Consider the following 18,240-nt stretch of genomic DNA (forward strand, 5'->3'; position numbering starts at 1 on the left):
TGAAACTAACAGCAGATAATAAGCATCAGTGGGACGCTCATCCTCAGTGACACACATCTTATGTCAACCTCACCTCAGGTATGAGGTACCTTGCAGAAATGGTGTTAGAAAGACTGTAAGAGCTAAAGGTCCATGCCAGAGAAAAGCAATATTTTCTGTACTTGACAGAACATTTGTTCCCATGAACTCACTGCAGCTATAGTTGCCTTTTTAAGACATGCACAAGAACAAGCCAGTCAGCTTTCTTCAATGGAGGGAGTATAGAGTTCATGAGATCCGCTCCTAATGAAGGATCTATGGGCAGTTAATGGTTCACTTCTGGGAAATGAGAAGTCTATTTTCTTTAAATATGTTCCCTATAATAAGCCAACTGGGCTTCAGTAGAAGGCCCCAATCCTATGAGGATAGAGTCAACACAAATTGAACTCAGTGCGTTCCTAATGAATAATAGTAGAAAATCCAGGGAGGCAGAGTGGAAAAGTGGCCAGTGGATCTGTGAGGAGTATAAGGCATGAATAGAATGTGAATATCAATACATAGTACAAAATTGTCAAATATTTAATGAAATGTTATATTTAATACTTCTTCCACATTATTTACTTGTGTGTTTATTTATGTGGTGTGTATGGAGGTCAGAAGTTGGTTTTCTCTCTCTCATGGGAGTCCTATGTGTTGATGCCTGGTCAACAGGATTTATAGCAGACCCTTTTACCAACTGTTGCTCCTGGATTGTACACATACATTCAAATACACTACATAGGCTAGAAGAATAGTTGAGTCCTAGGGTGTATGATTAGCACTCACAAGTCTTGTGATTGATCTCTAGGACACACACACACACACACACACACACACACACACACTCAACAAAATCAATAACTATGCCACAGCATTATGTTGTAGGGACAAGAAAGAGAAAATGCTCCAATCCCTACCTCCTTAGTCATAATTTTCCCAATGTAGCTTCTTTCTCTTGCTCCAGTGAATATCATTAAAAACAAAAACAAAAACAAGAAGGCACACAACAACCTCCTTCTTCCTTCTCAGTCTAGAAATAATTCCTGTCTCTCGTTAATTTTTTATTTCCATCACAACTGCTCACACAATATTGGGGCAAGGAGATGCCTACTTTTGCAAGACTGGTTATGATAAGTTAGCAATAATTTGGAGGTGAAAACAATGGAGACACAGAAGCAGAGCATACAGAGAACAGTTTGATGAGAGTCAGCTGAAAGAGAGCACCAGGAAATTGCCTGGCACCCTCCAGTACCACAGCATGAGCCACTCACTGAACACACTTCATCCTTACTTGTATGATTCAGAGTCCTATGGGAAGAAGCCATTACTCACAAGATGTCAAACTATTCTCTGATCAAGAAAAAACAAAAAAGCTCTATATGAGTCATCACTTCAGGGAGCAAGACAGAGAGCCGATCTTACGCAAGACTTTGATGAGTGTGCAGGATAGACTTCAAGCAGCATTGGAGTGTAGAAAGATTGACTGAACATCAGAGGCAGAAGCTTGATCATGCAAATAAGGTTGGTTCTGATTGGCTGACTCACAAAGACAGTCCCTGAAGTGAAAATACTGCCAAAAGGCTATGCTCAGAAGCATAACTGCACCATTGATTGCCTAGCTTTTAAAAATCTGATTGCTTGAGCTCATTGTCATTGATCAATGAAGCATGCTTACCACCACCTAAGGTTCTTGTTGCCTTGGTCTTGGGATCAATTTTCTCTAAAGGGGTAGAAACATTCACTCTAAGAGTTAATTCGAACACAATGTTCCAAAAGTCACTGGTCATGAGGCACATGGAGGGATTTGGACTCTTTATTGACATTTCTTGGGATTGGGCTAGAACTAAGAAGGAATTGGCAGAGATGAAGTATACACAAGAGATCATCTCTAATCAGCATGTCATGTAAGAGCATTATTGGGCTATGCAGCTGATCATTCTAATTAAATACGTATTGATAAACGGAAGTCAAACTTTAAAAAATGCTCAATCACACTGTCTGATTTTTTTTTAAAAGTCATTTCTGCTTGTACTATTTAAACTCCTGGTGTTCTTTACTGCTGTGTCACCTAGCTATTTTAATAATGTAATATGTTTTGGTCGTAAACATTGATTACCAAACGAGAAAGCTTTCTAGAATTTCTGGTTTGCATGCCAAGGACATGCACAGAGCTATGTGGATTAGGAAGTCATAAGCAAGTCCCCGATTGTTTCCTGGTGGTTGCCTCACCTAAGCAACCTAAGTAGAGGTAGAAAGTCTCAGCGTTGTGCTACCGTCGCCTTTAAGCTAAACTTCTGTGATGACAATGTCATCAGATTGCCCTTTTATATTCGGTAAGCATCTTCAACCCTTCTTCGACCCCCATCCTTCACTATCTAAAATAAAATAAAGAAAAGCACAATTTCTTCACCAGTCTTATTTCTAGTTATATGGGCAATGAAGACAAATGCCCTGACTCGTGCTTGATGTGAGGCCACTTTTCTACAGTCTTTGACCAACTGGTTTAGATTTTCACTTCAGCCTCAACCTAAAATGATATCCATTTGCATGAAACTCAGCAAGTCATATAACAGTTTATTTTTGTGTGTGTGTTTTTTTTTAACTTTTCAGTTGGTTGCTTCTATGCTAATACAAAGATACAAAGTTTATTATTTCTCATTTGTTCCAATTGGGTTACAGTCTCTGAAACTATCCGAGCAACTCCAGCAATTGGACTGTTGTTTTAGTCAAATTGATTCTATCTGCCAGGAGGCCAGGCTGGCACCGAACTGCTTAATGACCACTCAGCTTTCCTAGGTTGCTAGGATGATGCCACTCAGAGTGGCTTTTATGTTGAGTGAGATGTCAAGTACTCAGAAGCACACATTTGCAATGGTACAATGAGGTCTTGGACACCATGCCTCTTTCCCTCAGTTTCTCTGTTTTGCATAAGTATACCATAAAACCCAGGCTGTAATGATATATCATAAAGAAATGTATTCAAATAACTTTCTTCAGTTGTTTTGGTATATGATAACAAACCAGGTAATTTACAAATGACATAAATGTGATTTCATCTCAATCCTGAGACAAGGTGTTATCATTAAATAAAGTGACATAACAGATCTGATAGGGAGAGATATATTACAGAAGTGTGGGGAGAGAAGAAGAGAGGAGTTAGGGCCTGAGTGGGCTGTGAGGGTAAAAAGAGACATAGAGAGATAATGAGAGAGAGAGAGAGAGAGAGAGAGAAGAGAGAAGAGAGAGAGAGAGAGAGAGAGAGAGAGAGAGAGAGAGAGAGAGAGAGAGACAGAGAGACAGAGAGACAGAGAGAGAGAGAGAGAAGGGAGGCCCTTATAGAGAGTGCAAGAGCAAAAGAAGGTGGCAGGTTAACCCTTCTATAGTCTGGAATACACCTGGCAGTGGCATATAATACCATGAGAGGTTACTAAGGAACTTAGAGGCAGGCCACTCATATGGCAACACAAAGAAATTCAAAAGCAAGACACCAAAAAGTCAAGAGATTCAGTGTCTGGTGTAAATTCATTCTCTGCTTCAAAGATGGTGCCTTCTGTGTCCTCCCATGGCAAAGAAGACAAAGAAGCAGTCTTCTCACTCTTGAACTTGCTGTCATCTCACTGTGAAGCACAGGCTGGCCCCAAACTCCTGACATGTCTTCCTGCTTCAGTTTCTGAAATTCTTAGATTACAGGCATGACACATCATGCCCAGCACCACAAACCCTTTTAATAAGAGAACTAATGCCTTTAATAAGGTCAGAGCTCTTAAGACTACTGTTCTAAGACCTACCTCTTAAGACCATCACATTGCAGACTTCAGTTTGAACTCATAAATTTAATGGTAAAGAGGACATAAACATTCAAATAATAACAGCACATTATGTGTGAAAATGAAAGAAAAGCATGGTAAAAATTCCAAATGGCTTCTCAACATATATCTAACCATGGTGCACTCCCTCTCTGATCCTCAAAACCCCAGTTCAATTAACTTTATTTAACCTCCTGTTCATCCATTCAGTCTTCTTTTCACTTTTCTTATTTCTTTTCACTGAATTTTTATTTTATTAATGCTGCTTTGAGAACTCCCATAATTATCAACACACACACACACACACACACACACACACACACACACACATACACATGTGTGCACACACACCTCTTCCCTTTTGGAATCTTCTAACCACACTTCTACTCACCTGTTTTCCTCAACAAACACATTCTAAAAGTCAACTCCAAACACTGAACAGAGAGCAATTCACATACCTTCGTGTTAGCATGCCCTTGCCCACCCACCCCTACCTTCTCTAAGTTTAACAACCTTCCTATGGCTCCTATTCTTGCCTTTTTGACTCTTCTGGTCTCTTACTACCTCTCGTGCTCCCATTAAATATTCTCAAAGTCAGCTTCTCCTCCCTGCTCCATTGGGTAAAGCAGATTCTCAACTATGGCTCCAAGGTTCCCGTAGTCACTAATTCAGAAATGTTATATATACTTGATGTCTTCCTTTGACTTTGACCCCAATGTCATATTGACCTCTAAATCCTGCAACTGTTACTAACAAACAGGTCTCAGAGGTTAAAGTTGCCTCTTCTCCTCAGAATTAGAAGAAGATATATCAGAGGCTATCTCAGACGGGGCCAAAGATTTTTACAGATTGCTCTTCTTGCACTTCATTTGGGGGCAAGTTCCAAACTCCCTAGCTGCTCTCTTATTTTCTTATCCTCACTCCTAAGCACATCTCTAACAAGACGCCATAATGAAAAGGTAGCGATAGGAACACTGTTGGACTCTCCATTTTGTAAAGTCCTCTGGAGATCAGACTTCACCTGATCCCAATCTTGGATATTTAACTCTCCTGATACCATAAACCAAGGACTACTCAATTCTATTGTTTTTATAAAATCTTTAACACTCTCATACTTAATTCCGGTGCCTTGACCCTCTAACAATCTCACTACTTGATCCACCAGAACCGTGAATGAACCTTCGGCACCTATTTTCCTGGCGTCTTAATCACTAGGCCACCAGAACCGTGGACGAACCTGCGGCACCGATTTCCAATACGCCCATTTCCTACCTCCCTGAGGCGCTGGCCAGCTTTCCTGGGCGATCCATCAGCTTCCTCCCTTCTTTCCTTGATCTCGATGGAACCTCCACTTGTGGCTCCTGTACCGAGTCGAGGGCGAGGATCTTCGGATTTAACTCATGCACACACACACACAATAACACAGCGGGTCCTTCATGCTAAGAAAGCAGCAGCCACAGCAGTGGTTTATTATTCTCCTTCCAGAGTTCCAAAGAGCCTTCTTATAGGCAGCCAAACAGGAATCCTCCTCCCAGGTGAAATCTCTCAAGAGGTAATCACACACAGGAGGAAAAGTCTTGAGGAAGGGAGGGGCACGTTCTCAGAACAGTAAACACGGCTAGCTAACCAAGATAAACACAGACGTGGAAGCTGCTAGAAGCAGGACATGAAACAGCAAGACAGGCAAGCAGCCCAGTCGGGCCTGGTTCCTACAGATGCCATGGACTCCAAGTGACATGAACAATGAGATGACGTGACCACTACTAAGGTTTCCCCATCACTGTTACCTTAACCATTAATGTTAAGCTTCTGTTTGCAGAATGCACTAGCCTTGCAAAGGAGACTAATAATTTCACATTGAGAAAGCATGTTCTAGGCCCCAGCTGTTGCGAAGGCTTCAAAGAAGAGAAGTCTGAACTGCCTGAAGGAAAAGGAAGATTTCTTTAGCAAGAAAAAGAACTGATGAGAGAAAAGGAGTTAAATAAGAGATATAAGAGAAAAGTATAGAAGGGAAAAAAGAAGAGAAATTTTAATAATATTTTACTACATCTGTGACATGTCATTCAATATAGTTTGATCAAATTTGTTTCCTTTGGCCCCCTACTCCTTTCGTATCCACCCTCTCTACCCTTATCTCCATACCTACCTGAGTTTTCCAACTCCACATGGAAGTGAGGCCTGACCTAGAATAGACCTACCAGTTACAATTATTTTGAAAAGTAAAATCATAGTGTCAGAATGTCTAGAAAGGCGGATCAGGGACCAAGGATATACAAGATGGTGTTCTTTTTTATTTTACTTTTTTTACACATACATTTATGTTTTTATACACATACACAATAAACTACCTACAGCAAGAAGAACCACAAAACAATCAGAAATTATATAAATGTTACATTCATAGTGTTAGGGCTATTTGTGTTTGGCAGCCTTGAAGAAAACATCTTTCCTAACTTGGTGCATTTAAAATTCTGAATGTGAGAAATGCAAATCAAAACAACACTGAGATTCCATCTTACACTGATCAAAATGGCTAAGATCAAAAACTCAACTGACACCACATGCTGGCGAGGATGTGGGGAGAGAGGAACACTCCTTCATTGCTGGTGGGAATGCAAACTAGTACAACCACTTTGGAAAACTATCTGGCGCTTTCTCAGAAAAATGGGAATAGGGCTTCCACAAGACCCAGCTATCCCACTCCTTGGAATATACCCAGAAAAATGCCCTACCACACAACAGGGACATATGCTCAACCATGTTCATAGCAGCTTTATACATAATAGCCAGAACATGGAAACAGCCTAAGTGTCCCTCAGTAGAAGAATGGACTAAGAAACTGTGGTACATTTACACTATGGAATACTACTCAGCTATTAAAAACAAAGAATTCCCGAAGTTTGTGGACAAATGGATTGATCTAGAAATTATCATAATGAGTGAGTTCACCCAGAAGCAAAAAGAGACAAATGGTATATACTCACTTATATCAAAACACTAGTCCAAGGGATAAGTCCCATGAAAAACTTTACTTACCAAGAAAGTGGGTCGGAGGAGAGGACATCCTATTGAGACTTTAGGCGAGAATAGCATGGAAGAATGGGGAAATAGTAGGATCCACAGAGTCCTGGAAACCTACAAGAAGAACTTTGTGACAGGCAGATCTGGGTCCTGGGGTCTTCCTCAAACTAAGGCACCAGCCAAGGAGAATATAGGCAGTAAACTTCGAACCCCTACCAAGACCTAGCCGACGAACAGGATATTCTCCACCGTTGAGTGGAGAGTGAGATCTGACTCTCACACAAACCCTGGTGCCCCTTTTCTGACCACGTCCCCTGGATGGGGAGGCCTGCTGGCACTCAGAGGAAGGATAGCAAGTTACCAAGAAGAGACTCGATATTCTAGGAGCATATATAGGGAGAGGAGGTCTCCCTCAATCACAGACATAGGGGAGTGGAGAAGGGGGGAGTGGGAAGGGAGGGAGGAATAGGAGGAAACAAGGGAAGGGCTAACAATCGAGATGTAATATGAATAAATTAATAAAAATAAAAATAAAATAAAATTCTGAATGTAAATCAATATCTACCATATCTCATCTCTATCAACTTTAAATATCTATCTATACCCAAAAATGTCTTAACCTCTAGACAACAAAGCTTAGTTGTAAAACTAAACTATCTGGTCTTCAACCCCATCATAGACTTGAGAAGGAATAAAGTTAATTACCTGAGTAGACAGGAAGTGCAGGTTAGCGGTTTCCAAAGTGAGGCAATGACAGAGACAGTTTGCTGCTTGAACAGTCACCCAAAACTCTTTATTAATGTTGGAGCAAATATGTCTGTCAGATATATTTGACCAGAAGGCTCAAGATGGCTTTCTTAAGGATTTAGAAGACTTTGCCATCAGACTTCTGGAGTGGAACATGATGAGCATGCTTCCCTTGACTCAACTGCTGAATAACCCTGCCTTAGATGGACTTTCCTGTAAGTGAATTATCTTGGGACAGTGTAAAGGGCTCAGCTTCATATCCAGACCAGGGAAGGAAATTTGACTATAATAGTCCTGGAGTGTCCGTCTCCTGGGAGAGGATGAGTTTGCCTCTCAGCACCCCTGTTAGATGGCTCACAGCTGCCTATAATACCAGCTCCAGGAATTCCAATCCCTCTGCCTTCTGTGGGCACCTGCACACAGGAGCACATGCCAACTGCACTGCATGTGCATGTGCACAAGTGCACACACACACACAAATTAAATATTAAAAACTAGTTTTGAAGATATTATAGGTCCTACATTTCTTCAGAAAATAAAGTGAATGATAAAGTGATTCCCAAGCCATTGTTTGCGAGTTTCCACAAGTAGATTAATTTCTAAGGCCTAGGAAACTCTGGTTGAAAAGACTATCATATAATTATTTTATTATTAACACTCATATGTTAATGATAATACTAAACTGCCTTCCTGGAGTGTGAGTCAAACAAAGTGCCATGGTATTCTCAGTGCTCTTTAAACTGCACAAAACATCACAATCATGTAGGACTATCATAAGTAGAAAGTTTATCACGAAGCCACATGAATTAAAATGACTGCACTGAAGTAACGTTGGGCTCATAGATGCCCTGGAAACTTACAAGCAAGAACTCTCCTAGCCACATGGATTCTAGATGTCACCTCTTCAGGCATCCTTTCCAAACTACTGTATGTTAGCTTTGTTTTCTTAGCATGGGGCACATAATTGACATTAGTTTACAAGTCCTAAGTCCCCATGACCTTTTAGTTCCAGTAGTCAATATCACTGGGTTTTTGTCTATGCCGTTTGAATCAAATTTTATAAAGGGTAGATGCAAATGAATTTATTGGAATGAGGTCTTCTCCTAGACTTCCATTCTCAATCTAAGTGAATGGAGTCAGTTTCAAACAGGACCACTTTGGATGGTGATAACATATTCTTTTGGGATAAAGAACAAACAAGACAGCAACAATCTATATAAAGCCTATGTATAACTGCCTATGTCCTTCTCTTTTCTTGATTGTATTAGCTGAACCATATATCTGTGGTCTGCTGGTGCATACTGAGACGTTTCCAGAAGATGGCGGTCTGGCTACTCTTAGTGTGGGAAGGAAAGTGGAAACTAGCAAGAGAGAGGGAGTTTCTGGCTTCACGTATAACAGTAACTTTGCAGAACTCATGGATTTTATAACAGCATCTCAAATCTGTGACAGTTTTCCCACTGAGAATTTGTGTCATTGACATCATTCTCTGCAGTGCAAAGCATATCATCTTTTCCATAATACATACATGCCTAAAAGGTTGTGTGTGAATCAAATTTTTATATTTAGGAGACAGGTCTAATCTCAGTTTCCTCAGTTATACAATGGAAAGGTGGGGAATCAAATTCTATTTCAAACTCACCAGGAAGAATTATTTTACTTAAAGAGCCATGCTGTGTATCTTTTCTATAATGGCAATACTGGTCCACTAATTGATCTGTTTTGAAAATTTGGGTTTTCATCCATCACACTTCATTGAATCCACCTTTGAAAGTCAAAGAGTGGCTTTAGAGAGTGTCTAAGTGCCAGGAACATAAAAGTAGTTATAAGCTAAATGCAAAACCCGGAACTCTAAGTTTCCTTTAGCAATTTAAGTAAATTGCATCAATTCAGAGATGCTCATCAGTGATCCAAAGTGACTAAGTTCTTTCTTTCTTTTTTCCTCCCCCCCAAGATCTTTGCCTTTTAATAGACCCCACCTCTGTAAGTAACTAGCAAGATTATGATAACTCATTTCAAATCTCTGTTTAAAAGTCCCACTCTTCACCTTTGAAGAAATGGTCTCTTGAAGTTAAGTAAACAAATTGCAGATGGCAGAGTACATTCACTCAGAAAACGTGCAGATTAGTCAGCAAAAGGGCATTTAACACTACAAAGAAGCCAAGAGCTGAGCTTCTGTACCAAATCCTCAGTGGAATCCAATGCCTTTGCCTGTGGGGTGTCTAGAAATAACTTGCAATTGTGCCTCCAAATGTGACTACCAGAGGGGAAGAATCACTCTCTTTTGTAAGGGATGGAATCAGGAACAGGGTATTTAAGGGTAATATAGTTTAGCCTGTTTTGATGCCCAGCAAGAGAGCCTTATCATTTGCATTGAGAAATGCATCATGCCTCTTTCTCTTAGGTAACCATCCTACATTTTTTACCCACACTAAGACAGGGTGATTGCCAATAAATAGGACTAATATTTGTCTGTTCTGAATATAAGTGAGATTTACAGTATTCTTCTCCCCTATAACATACTAAGGAATATTAGAATAATAAAAATAATCTTTGTGGAAGAGAAAGAATAATTGAGCAATAGCAAAGTCTAAACTGGGGGAAGTGGGAACACATGCAGTTATCAATAAAAGTTTAAACACTTTGTTGGGTATTTTTGCATTTGAACATAAATGGAATCACTGGCCCTAGCATATTGCTGAAGGGTAGGAAACTGCGCTTCCATTAACAGCTCATCTCCAATCCCTAAATCACTTTTTACAAATAACCTTCTGCAAATTGACTTCTCTGATGAACATTGACATGGTTAAATGACTCCTTCCACACTGGTTTTCTAATAAGCGGGGTATTAAAAGACATGGTGACTATTCTTGAAATCAACTGGGGAATTTCCATAGTGATAAAAGGATACCACAGGCTTTGAGGGAAGGAATAAGCTCTATTACCACCAACTCCCATAGAGTCATTTAAGGTCACCTCAAGCCAATTAGTATACATCCAGAGGCCCTCTGCCTTCTTTTGCAAATAGAAGATAGAAGACATAATGGATTAGGCAAAAATAACCTAGACAGATTCCAACACACAAGAGATGTTCCAGGCAGGTTAGACAACTAAAAGAGCTCCATAATATAGAACTCGTTCTTGTCAAAGAGCTGTCAATATAGATGGAGGTAAGGTAAGGTACGGACAGAAGAGGCATAGATAACCTTGCTTTTCTTTCTCCAATTCTATGGCCTTGAGAAGATCCAGTCACTGTTCCAGACCTTGAACTTTTCCTGCACATAAAATATCTTAAACATGACTACCAAGCTTTCTCCTCTTAATCCGAAAGGGAACGAACCCTGAGGAATGGATGACACTGGGAGAACAGGGAGAAATAAGCCCCAACCAACTACCAACTAGCAGGTTCCATGAAGATTTAAAAAAAATGCATTTTTGATATAAATGCAGGAATACTTTTTATCTACAGAAAAATCCAACCAGGAAACAAGTATATATTATTTTTGATACTATATATTTATTTGCATGTGTGTATGAATTCAATAATTCAGTTGTAGCTAGATACAGAACTCTATCCCTCTAATCAACAGCAGACCTCTAAAAAGGACTTAAAATCTGTATTTCTACACTCTGCCTGGCAGATCTTAGAAGGTCAAGGTTTTGTGTTGCCCTAGCAACAGCAGATAGCATCACTACCACCTGAAGCTGCCCAGGGGGGCTGTAGGCTCTGCTGCACTGTAACTGGTTATGATGTTATCCCAGTTGCTGGGGAAACACATAATCCTGCATCAAGGCAGATGAGTAACCATGAAGTCATTTTTTTCCAACCATCTTGCCTCTAATCGTCTATATTGACAAACACCTTCATTGATAGATTATATCAATTCTGTAAACAATAGGAATCTTAAGGAGTAGTTAGTAGCAGGCTTCCTTTTCAATATCTCTTAAATGATTCACCTTGGCCTCCTGAAATGTAAGGCTTATTTATTTAAAAGTACATTATTATATCATTTTAAGTGGAATTGCCACACATACCAAAATGTACCTGAGTAACTCTTCTAATTTTTCTCCGGAGACTCCACCCCCCAATCAAGCCTAAAGATCTTTTAGGTTGGTCTCTGTTGTATCTGCGGGGATGGGGGTGTGCAGAGAAGAAAATGTCTTACGATAATATTGAATTTTAAAAGTATATTCATAAAACAGAGAATTCCTGTTCTCCATTGGAGTCATCCCTGACTGGCTCTCTTTTAAAATGCATCCTCTGTCTTTCTTATAACCCAGGGTTTTAAAATTCAAATGTTCGTGAACACCAGCTTTATTAAAATTAGGGCTTGGGGAAATGGCTTGGAAAGGGAGAAGAGAATATTACCCAACCATTTAAAAGATGCTAATTAATGAAGTTCTAAAGCCCAGTGAGGACGTTTCATACAGCAAGGGTTTCTCTACCAAAGAGGAATGGCACGCATCGAAAGAACAAAAAGGGAACGCCGAGTAGAATAATACTGAAGTACATTAACCCAAATCTTTCCCCAGGTACTGAGACAGACTTCAGGAGTTTTGTTAGAATACCAGAACTCGTGTTTGTCTGCTTGTGAACTGAACACATTAACCTTTTCCAGTCCCAACTCCATGATGGCCTTTAAACTATTAAGGAACTACCTGGAATGTGCAAAAGAAGGGATTTTTCCCCACAGGGTGTGGTGTATACCACCAATATGTTCTCCTCAACAATCACATGCTCAGCCCTGGTCAAAACAGGGAAAGACGAGAAGGGATTCAGACAGATGCCTTCACTCTGCCTTCTGTCCAAAAACTCTGTCCACTTTAAATATGGAGAGAAGATTCTAGTCTCCTCTCCTGCTTTGCACCTTTCTTGCCCCATACAGCCACTGCAGCTTAAGATTTGGAGCTAGGATCTTTCTCCCTGTGTGTTAAACATCAGTAGGCCTTTTCAAAGAGCCTGTGGTTAATCTTGTATCAACACTGCCACAGGTCCCTATGATCAACAGAATGTGCTGTGTTTGATTTTATCTTTTTATGACTACATTGCTGGAACGTTATCCAATATTCTATATAAACCTCAATCTCTCTCTCTCTCTCTCTCTCTCTCTCTCAGTATTTCTGTGGGCCCAAAACTGAAAATCTCTACCAAGTGAAAAAATAGATGTCTGGGCATAGAAATGTATACATACCCCCAGTATTGTAACAGAAAGTCATTTCCTGGAACCTAATAACGATTTCCAAATACTGAGATAGCAATCAGGTGCTCCATTTGTCATCTAATGAAAGTATCTGGTAGAAGAAGCCTTAGTCTTTGAATGAGATGGTCCAAGGGGGGAAAGGAGGAAAAGATACCTTGGTTTGGAGGTCAGTGTCAGGACTGTGAAGATAGGGTTTGGCAGAGCAGGTGTGTGTAAATACCCAGTCTCCTTCTCATACTCTGCCCACTTGGATCTTAGATCTTGGGGCTCTGAAAGTCCGGGGATGGCAAGAGTGCAATCATCCTTTATGCCTTTGTAGGTGGGATGCTTTCTTCTAGGATGCCCCTCCCTTCCTCTCTCACAGCATTTGTCCTTTGGTGATAAAGTAACATGGTCGAAAACAATCTAAGCTTGTGTCAGGCACATTGCTGATGCTTTGCGTAGCCAATCATGGCATTAATGTTCTTCCAGACTACAGGAGGCACATCTGTTTCTCTGCCTTTTGGATGAGAGGTCTGAGTTTTGGAGAGGTCAGTTTTCTGGCACAATGGCATATAGGTTAGAAACAGCAGAAAAGGGTCAAAAGAAATGTTCTTTCTCACCACAGAAGCTGCTGGTGAAAGGTTAGTCCTGTTAGAAAAAACTTCTACCTCACCAGAAAGGGTGGATCTATGCCAACTCCAACATCTGGAGAAACCAAATACACTTCTCACAGGGTATGTATCATGAAGTATTGCTATTAGTAGGAGTACTTTTAAGTACGAATCTCTCCATCACAGTGTCCTATGCATGGAAGCAGTAACTAAAGTGATGTTTTATATACTTGGAAGTGGCTTCTTGGTATACAGCAACTCTTTTTTTTTTAATTTTTTATTAATTTATTCTTGTTACATCTCAATGGTTATCCCATCCCTTGTATCCTCCCATTCTTCCCTCTCTCCCATTTTCCCCTTATTCCCCTCCCCTATGACTGTTCCTGAGGGGGATTACCTCTCCCTGTATATGCTCATAGGGTATCAAGTCTCTTCTTGGTAACCTGCTGTCCTTCCTCTGAGTGCCACCAGGTCTCCCCATCCAGGGGACATGGTCAAATATGAGGCACCAGAGTACATGTGAAAGTCATACCCCACTCTCCACTCAACTGTGAGGAATGTCCTGTCCATTGGCTAGATCTGGGTAGGGGTTTAAAGTTTACTGCCTGTGTTGTACTTGGCTGGTGCCTTAGTTTGAGCGGGACCCCTGGGCCCAAATCTGCCTATCATAATGTTCTACTTGTAGGTTTCTAGGACCCTCTGGATCCTTCTACTTTGCTATTCTCCCATGCTTCTCTCATCTGGAGTCCTAATAGGATGTCCTCCCCTCTGTCCCAGTTTCCTGGTAAGTGAAGGCTTTCGTGGGACATGCCTCTTGGGCTAGTATGCAGATATAAGTGAGTATATGCCATTTGATTCTTTCTGCTTCTGGGTTAACTCACTCATTATGATCATTTCTAGCTCAATCCATTTGTCCACAAATTTCTGGAATTCCTTGTTTTTAATAGCTGAGTAGTTCTTTATAAGAAGGTATGACTGAGTAAATAAGTGACAAAGCAAAGCAGCAAAGTTCTTATGTCCTTTGGACCCAGAGTCTTCGGCCAGCCTTGTCAGTTGATGGGATGATGATATGGCTCTTTCCTTTCATTGAGTGGTGAAAAGAAGTTAGCTAGAGTTAGATTCAGGGAGAATCCAAGCAAACTGTCACCCACATACAACCTACCACTCTACCACAACTTCATTGCCTAAGGGCATGAGGCCGGCTGGATTGAGACCTGTATTCCTAAAGGGGCCTGCACAGACTGATGCACCAACCAAGGACAGTGCAAGCAGAGAACCTGAATGCCCTGTTTGAGTGGAGCCAACCAATGGACAGCTCATGCTCCACTTGGGGAAAGGGGAGGGGGACAAGACTGCCTCTGACAAGATCTCTGTTGCCCTGAATTTGATCACTGCCCCTTGCCTGAGAGGCCCTGTGAGAACACTGAGGAGGGGGATGTAGACTGTCTGTATGAGACCTGATAAGCTGTGGTCAGATGGTGGAGGAGGAGGATCCACCTGTCAGAGGTCTAGGGGAGGGAGAATAAATCGGAGGGGGGGTGAAAGGGGGTAACAAGAAGATAAGAGGGAGGGGGTTACAATCTGGATGTAATGTGAATAAATTATAATTAAAAATAGAATAAAAAAAAGCATAATAGCTATAAATATTAGTTTTCCCTTGTGAGGGTGGGGGGTGAGGGTGGGGAGATCTTAAAATTTCCATCTCAAAGGCCCAGCCTATACAACAGTGAGTGCCATTGTACCACTGCCCTCTCTGAGCTGGGAAAAATGTAAGTCTTGGCTTTCAGCATGGCTTAGAGCTAAATGTCTCTCATAGTCTTACCTTTTCAGTACCTAATCCTCACAAGGAACCATTCATAAGTCTGTTGAGCCTTTAGGAAGTAGAGAGTGGCTAGCTGAAGTCCGTTGGTAGAAAAGGGCCTTTGAAGATTAACCTGACCTTCCTTTGTGCCTTGCTCTCTCTGCTTCCTGGCCCATGGAGTGAACACACACTGTAGCTCTCTCCACCAGGAACTGAGCCACAATCTCATGTTTTTCTGCCATGGGGACTGAACTCTCTGAAATCATGAGTCAGAATAAACCTATTCTCCCTTAAGTTGTTTTTGTCAAGAAATCTGTTCACAGCATCACAAAAGTAGCAAATATACCTTTTCTTTCTAGTTTAGACAGTAATCTAGGAAGTCAGGGGTGGTGTTAGAGGGTAAGGAGCAGACCAGACAAGTTCTTCAGAGTGCTGTGTAGGGTAGGCCTAGCAGTGCAATTTGTGACTGTATTGTGAATACTGTGAGTAGGCAACAATTTAGGGACTGTTAAGGGTTGTGCCAGACAGCCTCTGTGCTGATTAAAGAGGCATTAACATAGTCATCTCTAAGGCATGTGCTTTATCTTTGCCTCAGATTTCCATGCCCTATAGCACAAGGTAAACAAACAAAAGACAGGATAACGTGGTATGTGTGATGATAGGGAGATGCTTGAAAAAAATGCTAGGTAGACCCAGGACCCCCAAGATTGTTATACCCAGAATTCTTGTGTATGCATAGGAAGCACTGTGCAGGTTGGAATGCTATATCTGAGAGTCTCTATTGCAGACTGAAGGGATGACTTGACAGATAGGACAATACACAGGAAGTTAGTAGATGGTAAAGTGTCTAGAGTGAAGAAAAGGGTTGCATATCCCTTACTGGGAACACTCGATTCTGTGGCTCTTGTGAAACTATAAGTCTGTTCATCTAAATCAGGAGACCAAGGCCAGCTCTTCACAGATGCTTCCTGCAAAGGGTAGACAAAGTTACCACAATGTTCTAGAACCCAGAAGGCTATTAAAAGTAATACAGTCTAACCCTCATATTTCATGTGGCCCAGAGAAGAGGCTAATGCTTTACTTTCTCTAAAAGGACCTGCACTAAGTCCACACCTTTCTAATCAGCTGATGATTAAAGCAAATTAAAATCTGACAACTCTGGCATTAAAGAGCACCTCCAGAGCTGGGTAATAACAGAAAACCTAGAGAGGATGGACTTTAGCATCCGTTCAAATATCACGCTTAGATGCCTGTACATGTCAGACAAAGATGATTATGTTTGCATTGTGAGCATCCAGGGGTCTTTGCCAGGCTGTAGACAGTGTTATCATATTTGTAAATACCTACTGAGTCTGGAACACGCTGGAGAACAGAAAGAGAGGGAAGGTAATTTCCAAAAGAAGACAACTCTTCAGAGAAGCACAGCTCTCCAGGATTATACAGACTAAATGACACCCTAGGATGAACTTATCTCAAAATCTTTCCAGATTTAAATCCTCGCCTAAAAGGGATGCATTGGTACTACCCTAAAAAATTTTTTAAGGAAGTTATGGATCTTTCTGATCTCTAGTTCAATTACTACGCAATGTAAGTATACAACTAGGAATATGCTGTGAGGGGAGATAAATTGGAAACTGAAAGAAAATAGTGAGAAATGTAAGATGGCACAAAAATATCAATTCATATGAAGAAAAGGAAGTGAAGGTGATGGAACGAGCAACAAGAGGAGAAGTGGCCTTCATCTGAGAATGTGTGATGTGGTTGATGTTTCTTAAGGTACTAGAGAAGTGTCAATTGCAGAAGCCTGCTGAAATGCATTTGCTATAGTCAACGATGAATTTAATTATACAGATTTCATTCCGTGTATGCATAATACGTACAATATCATATAAAAACGCTGTAGTTATCCTATTGGGCAATGTCAGTGTCAATTGAAATGTTACTGTCACCTTTGGTGTCTTGAGCTGTCATACTCCACACTTACAAAAACGGTTCAAGGGAAATAGAGCCCATGCCTATAAATGAGATAAAGTCACCCACATGTCTTACCTTAATGTCTTACAATAGAATCCCGTAAGGAAAGATGGATGGGTGAATGGATTGATGTATGGGAACATAGACCATGGATAGAAAGATAGATACAGAGATAGGATAGATAGATAGATAGATAGATACATAGATAGATAGATAGATAGATAGATAGATAGATGCTCTGGAACTGACTAAAGTAACCGTCCCTATCTCCTTCAAAAAAAAAAAAAAAAAAAAAAAAAAACAAACGCCGGGCGTGGTGGCGCACGCCTTTAATCCAGCACTCGGGAGGCAGAGGCAGGCGGATTGCTGTGAGTTCGAGGCCAGCCTGGTCTACAAAATGAGTCCAGGATGGCCAAGGCTACACAGAGAAACCCTGTCTCGAAAAAAACCCAAAAAAAAAAAAAAAAAAAAAAAAAAAAAAAAAAAAAATATTTTTAATAGAAGTACTTCTTTGTTTAGTTTATTTTTTCAGTATCTGTGTATATGTACAAAATGTATGATTGTGTATGCTCAATATGTGGGTACAAGTATGAAAGTCCCACAGAACATGTGTGTGTGTCAGAGTGCAAGCTTGAGGTACCATCTTCATACTTTTACCTTGTCTATGACAGGATCTCTTCAGCACTGAACCAGCTGGCCTGAGAGCTTCTATTATCCTCCTTTCCATCTCCCATTTCTCAAACGCACCCTAGGATTGCAAGTGCTGTGGATACTGTCCAGCTCATAAGTGGGTTCTTGGGATCCAAAGTTAGCTCATCAGAATTGCATGGTGTGCACTTTTACACACTGATCCATCTCTAGAGCCAAAATTCCCACCAAAGTGAAATATCCCTTTTATATAGCTGTCTTTTATCATCACCATAAACTCGGGAAATGGGTGTTCTTGTCTATTGATCAGACTAAAGCTGATGGCAGGAGGAGATCAGGGAGTTTCTGAAAGGAGGTGGCTCCTCCAGGTAGAGAAGAATGTGAGGATTGCCTTTCTGCTTACCTAGGGTTAAACCGCTTGTACAAAGTTA

This window comes from Acomys russatus, chromosome 7 (genome assembly GCF_903995435.1).
Source record: "Acomys russatus chromosome 7, mAcoRus1.1, whole genome shotgun sequence".
Taxonomy (NCBI): domain Eukaryota; kingdom Metazoa; phylum Chordata; class Mammalia; order Rodentia; family Muridae; genus Acomys; species Acomys russatus.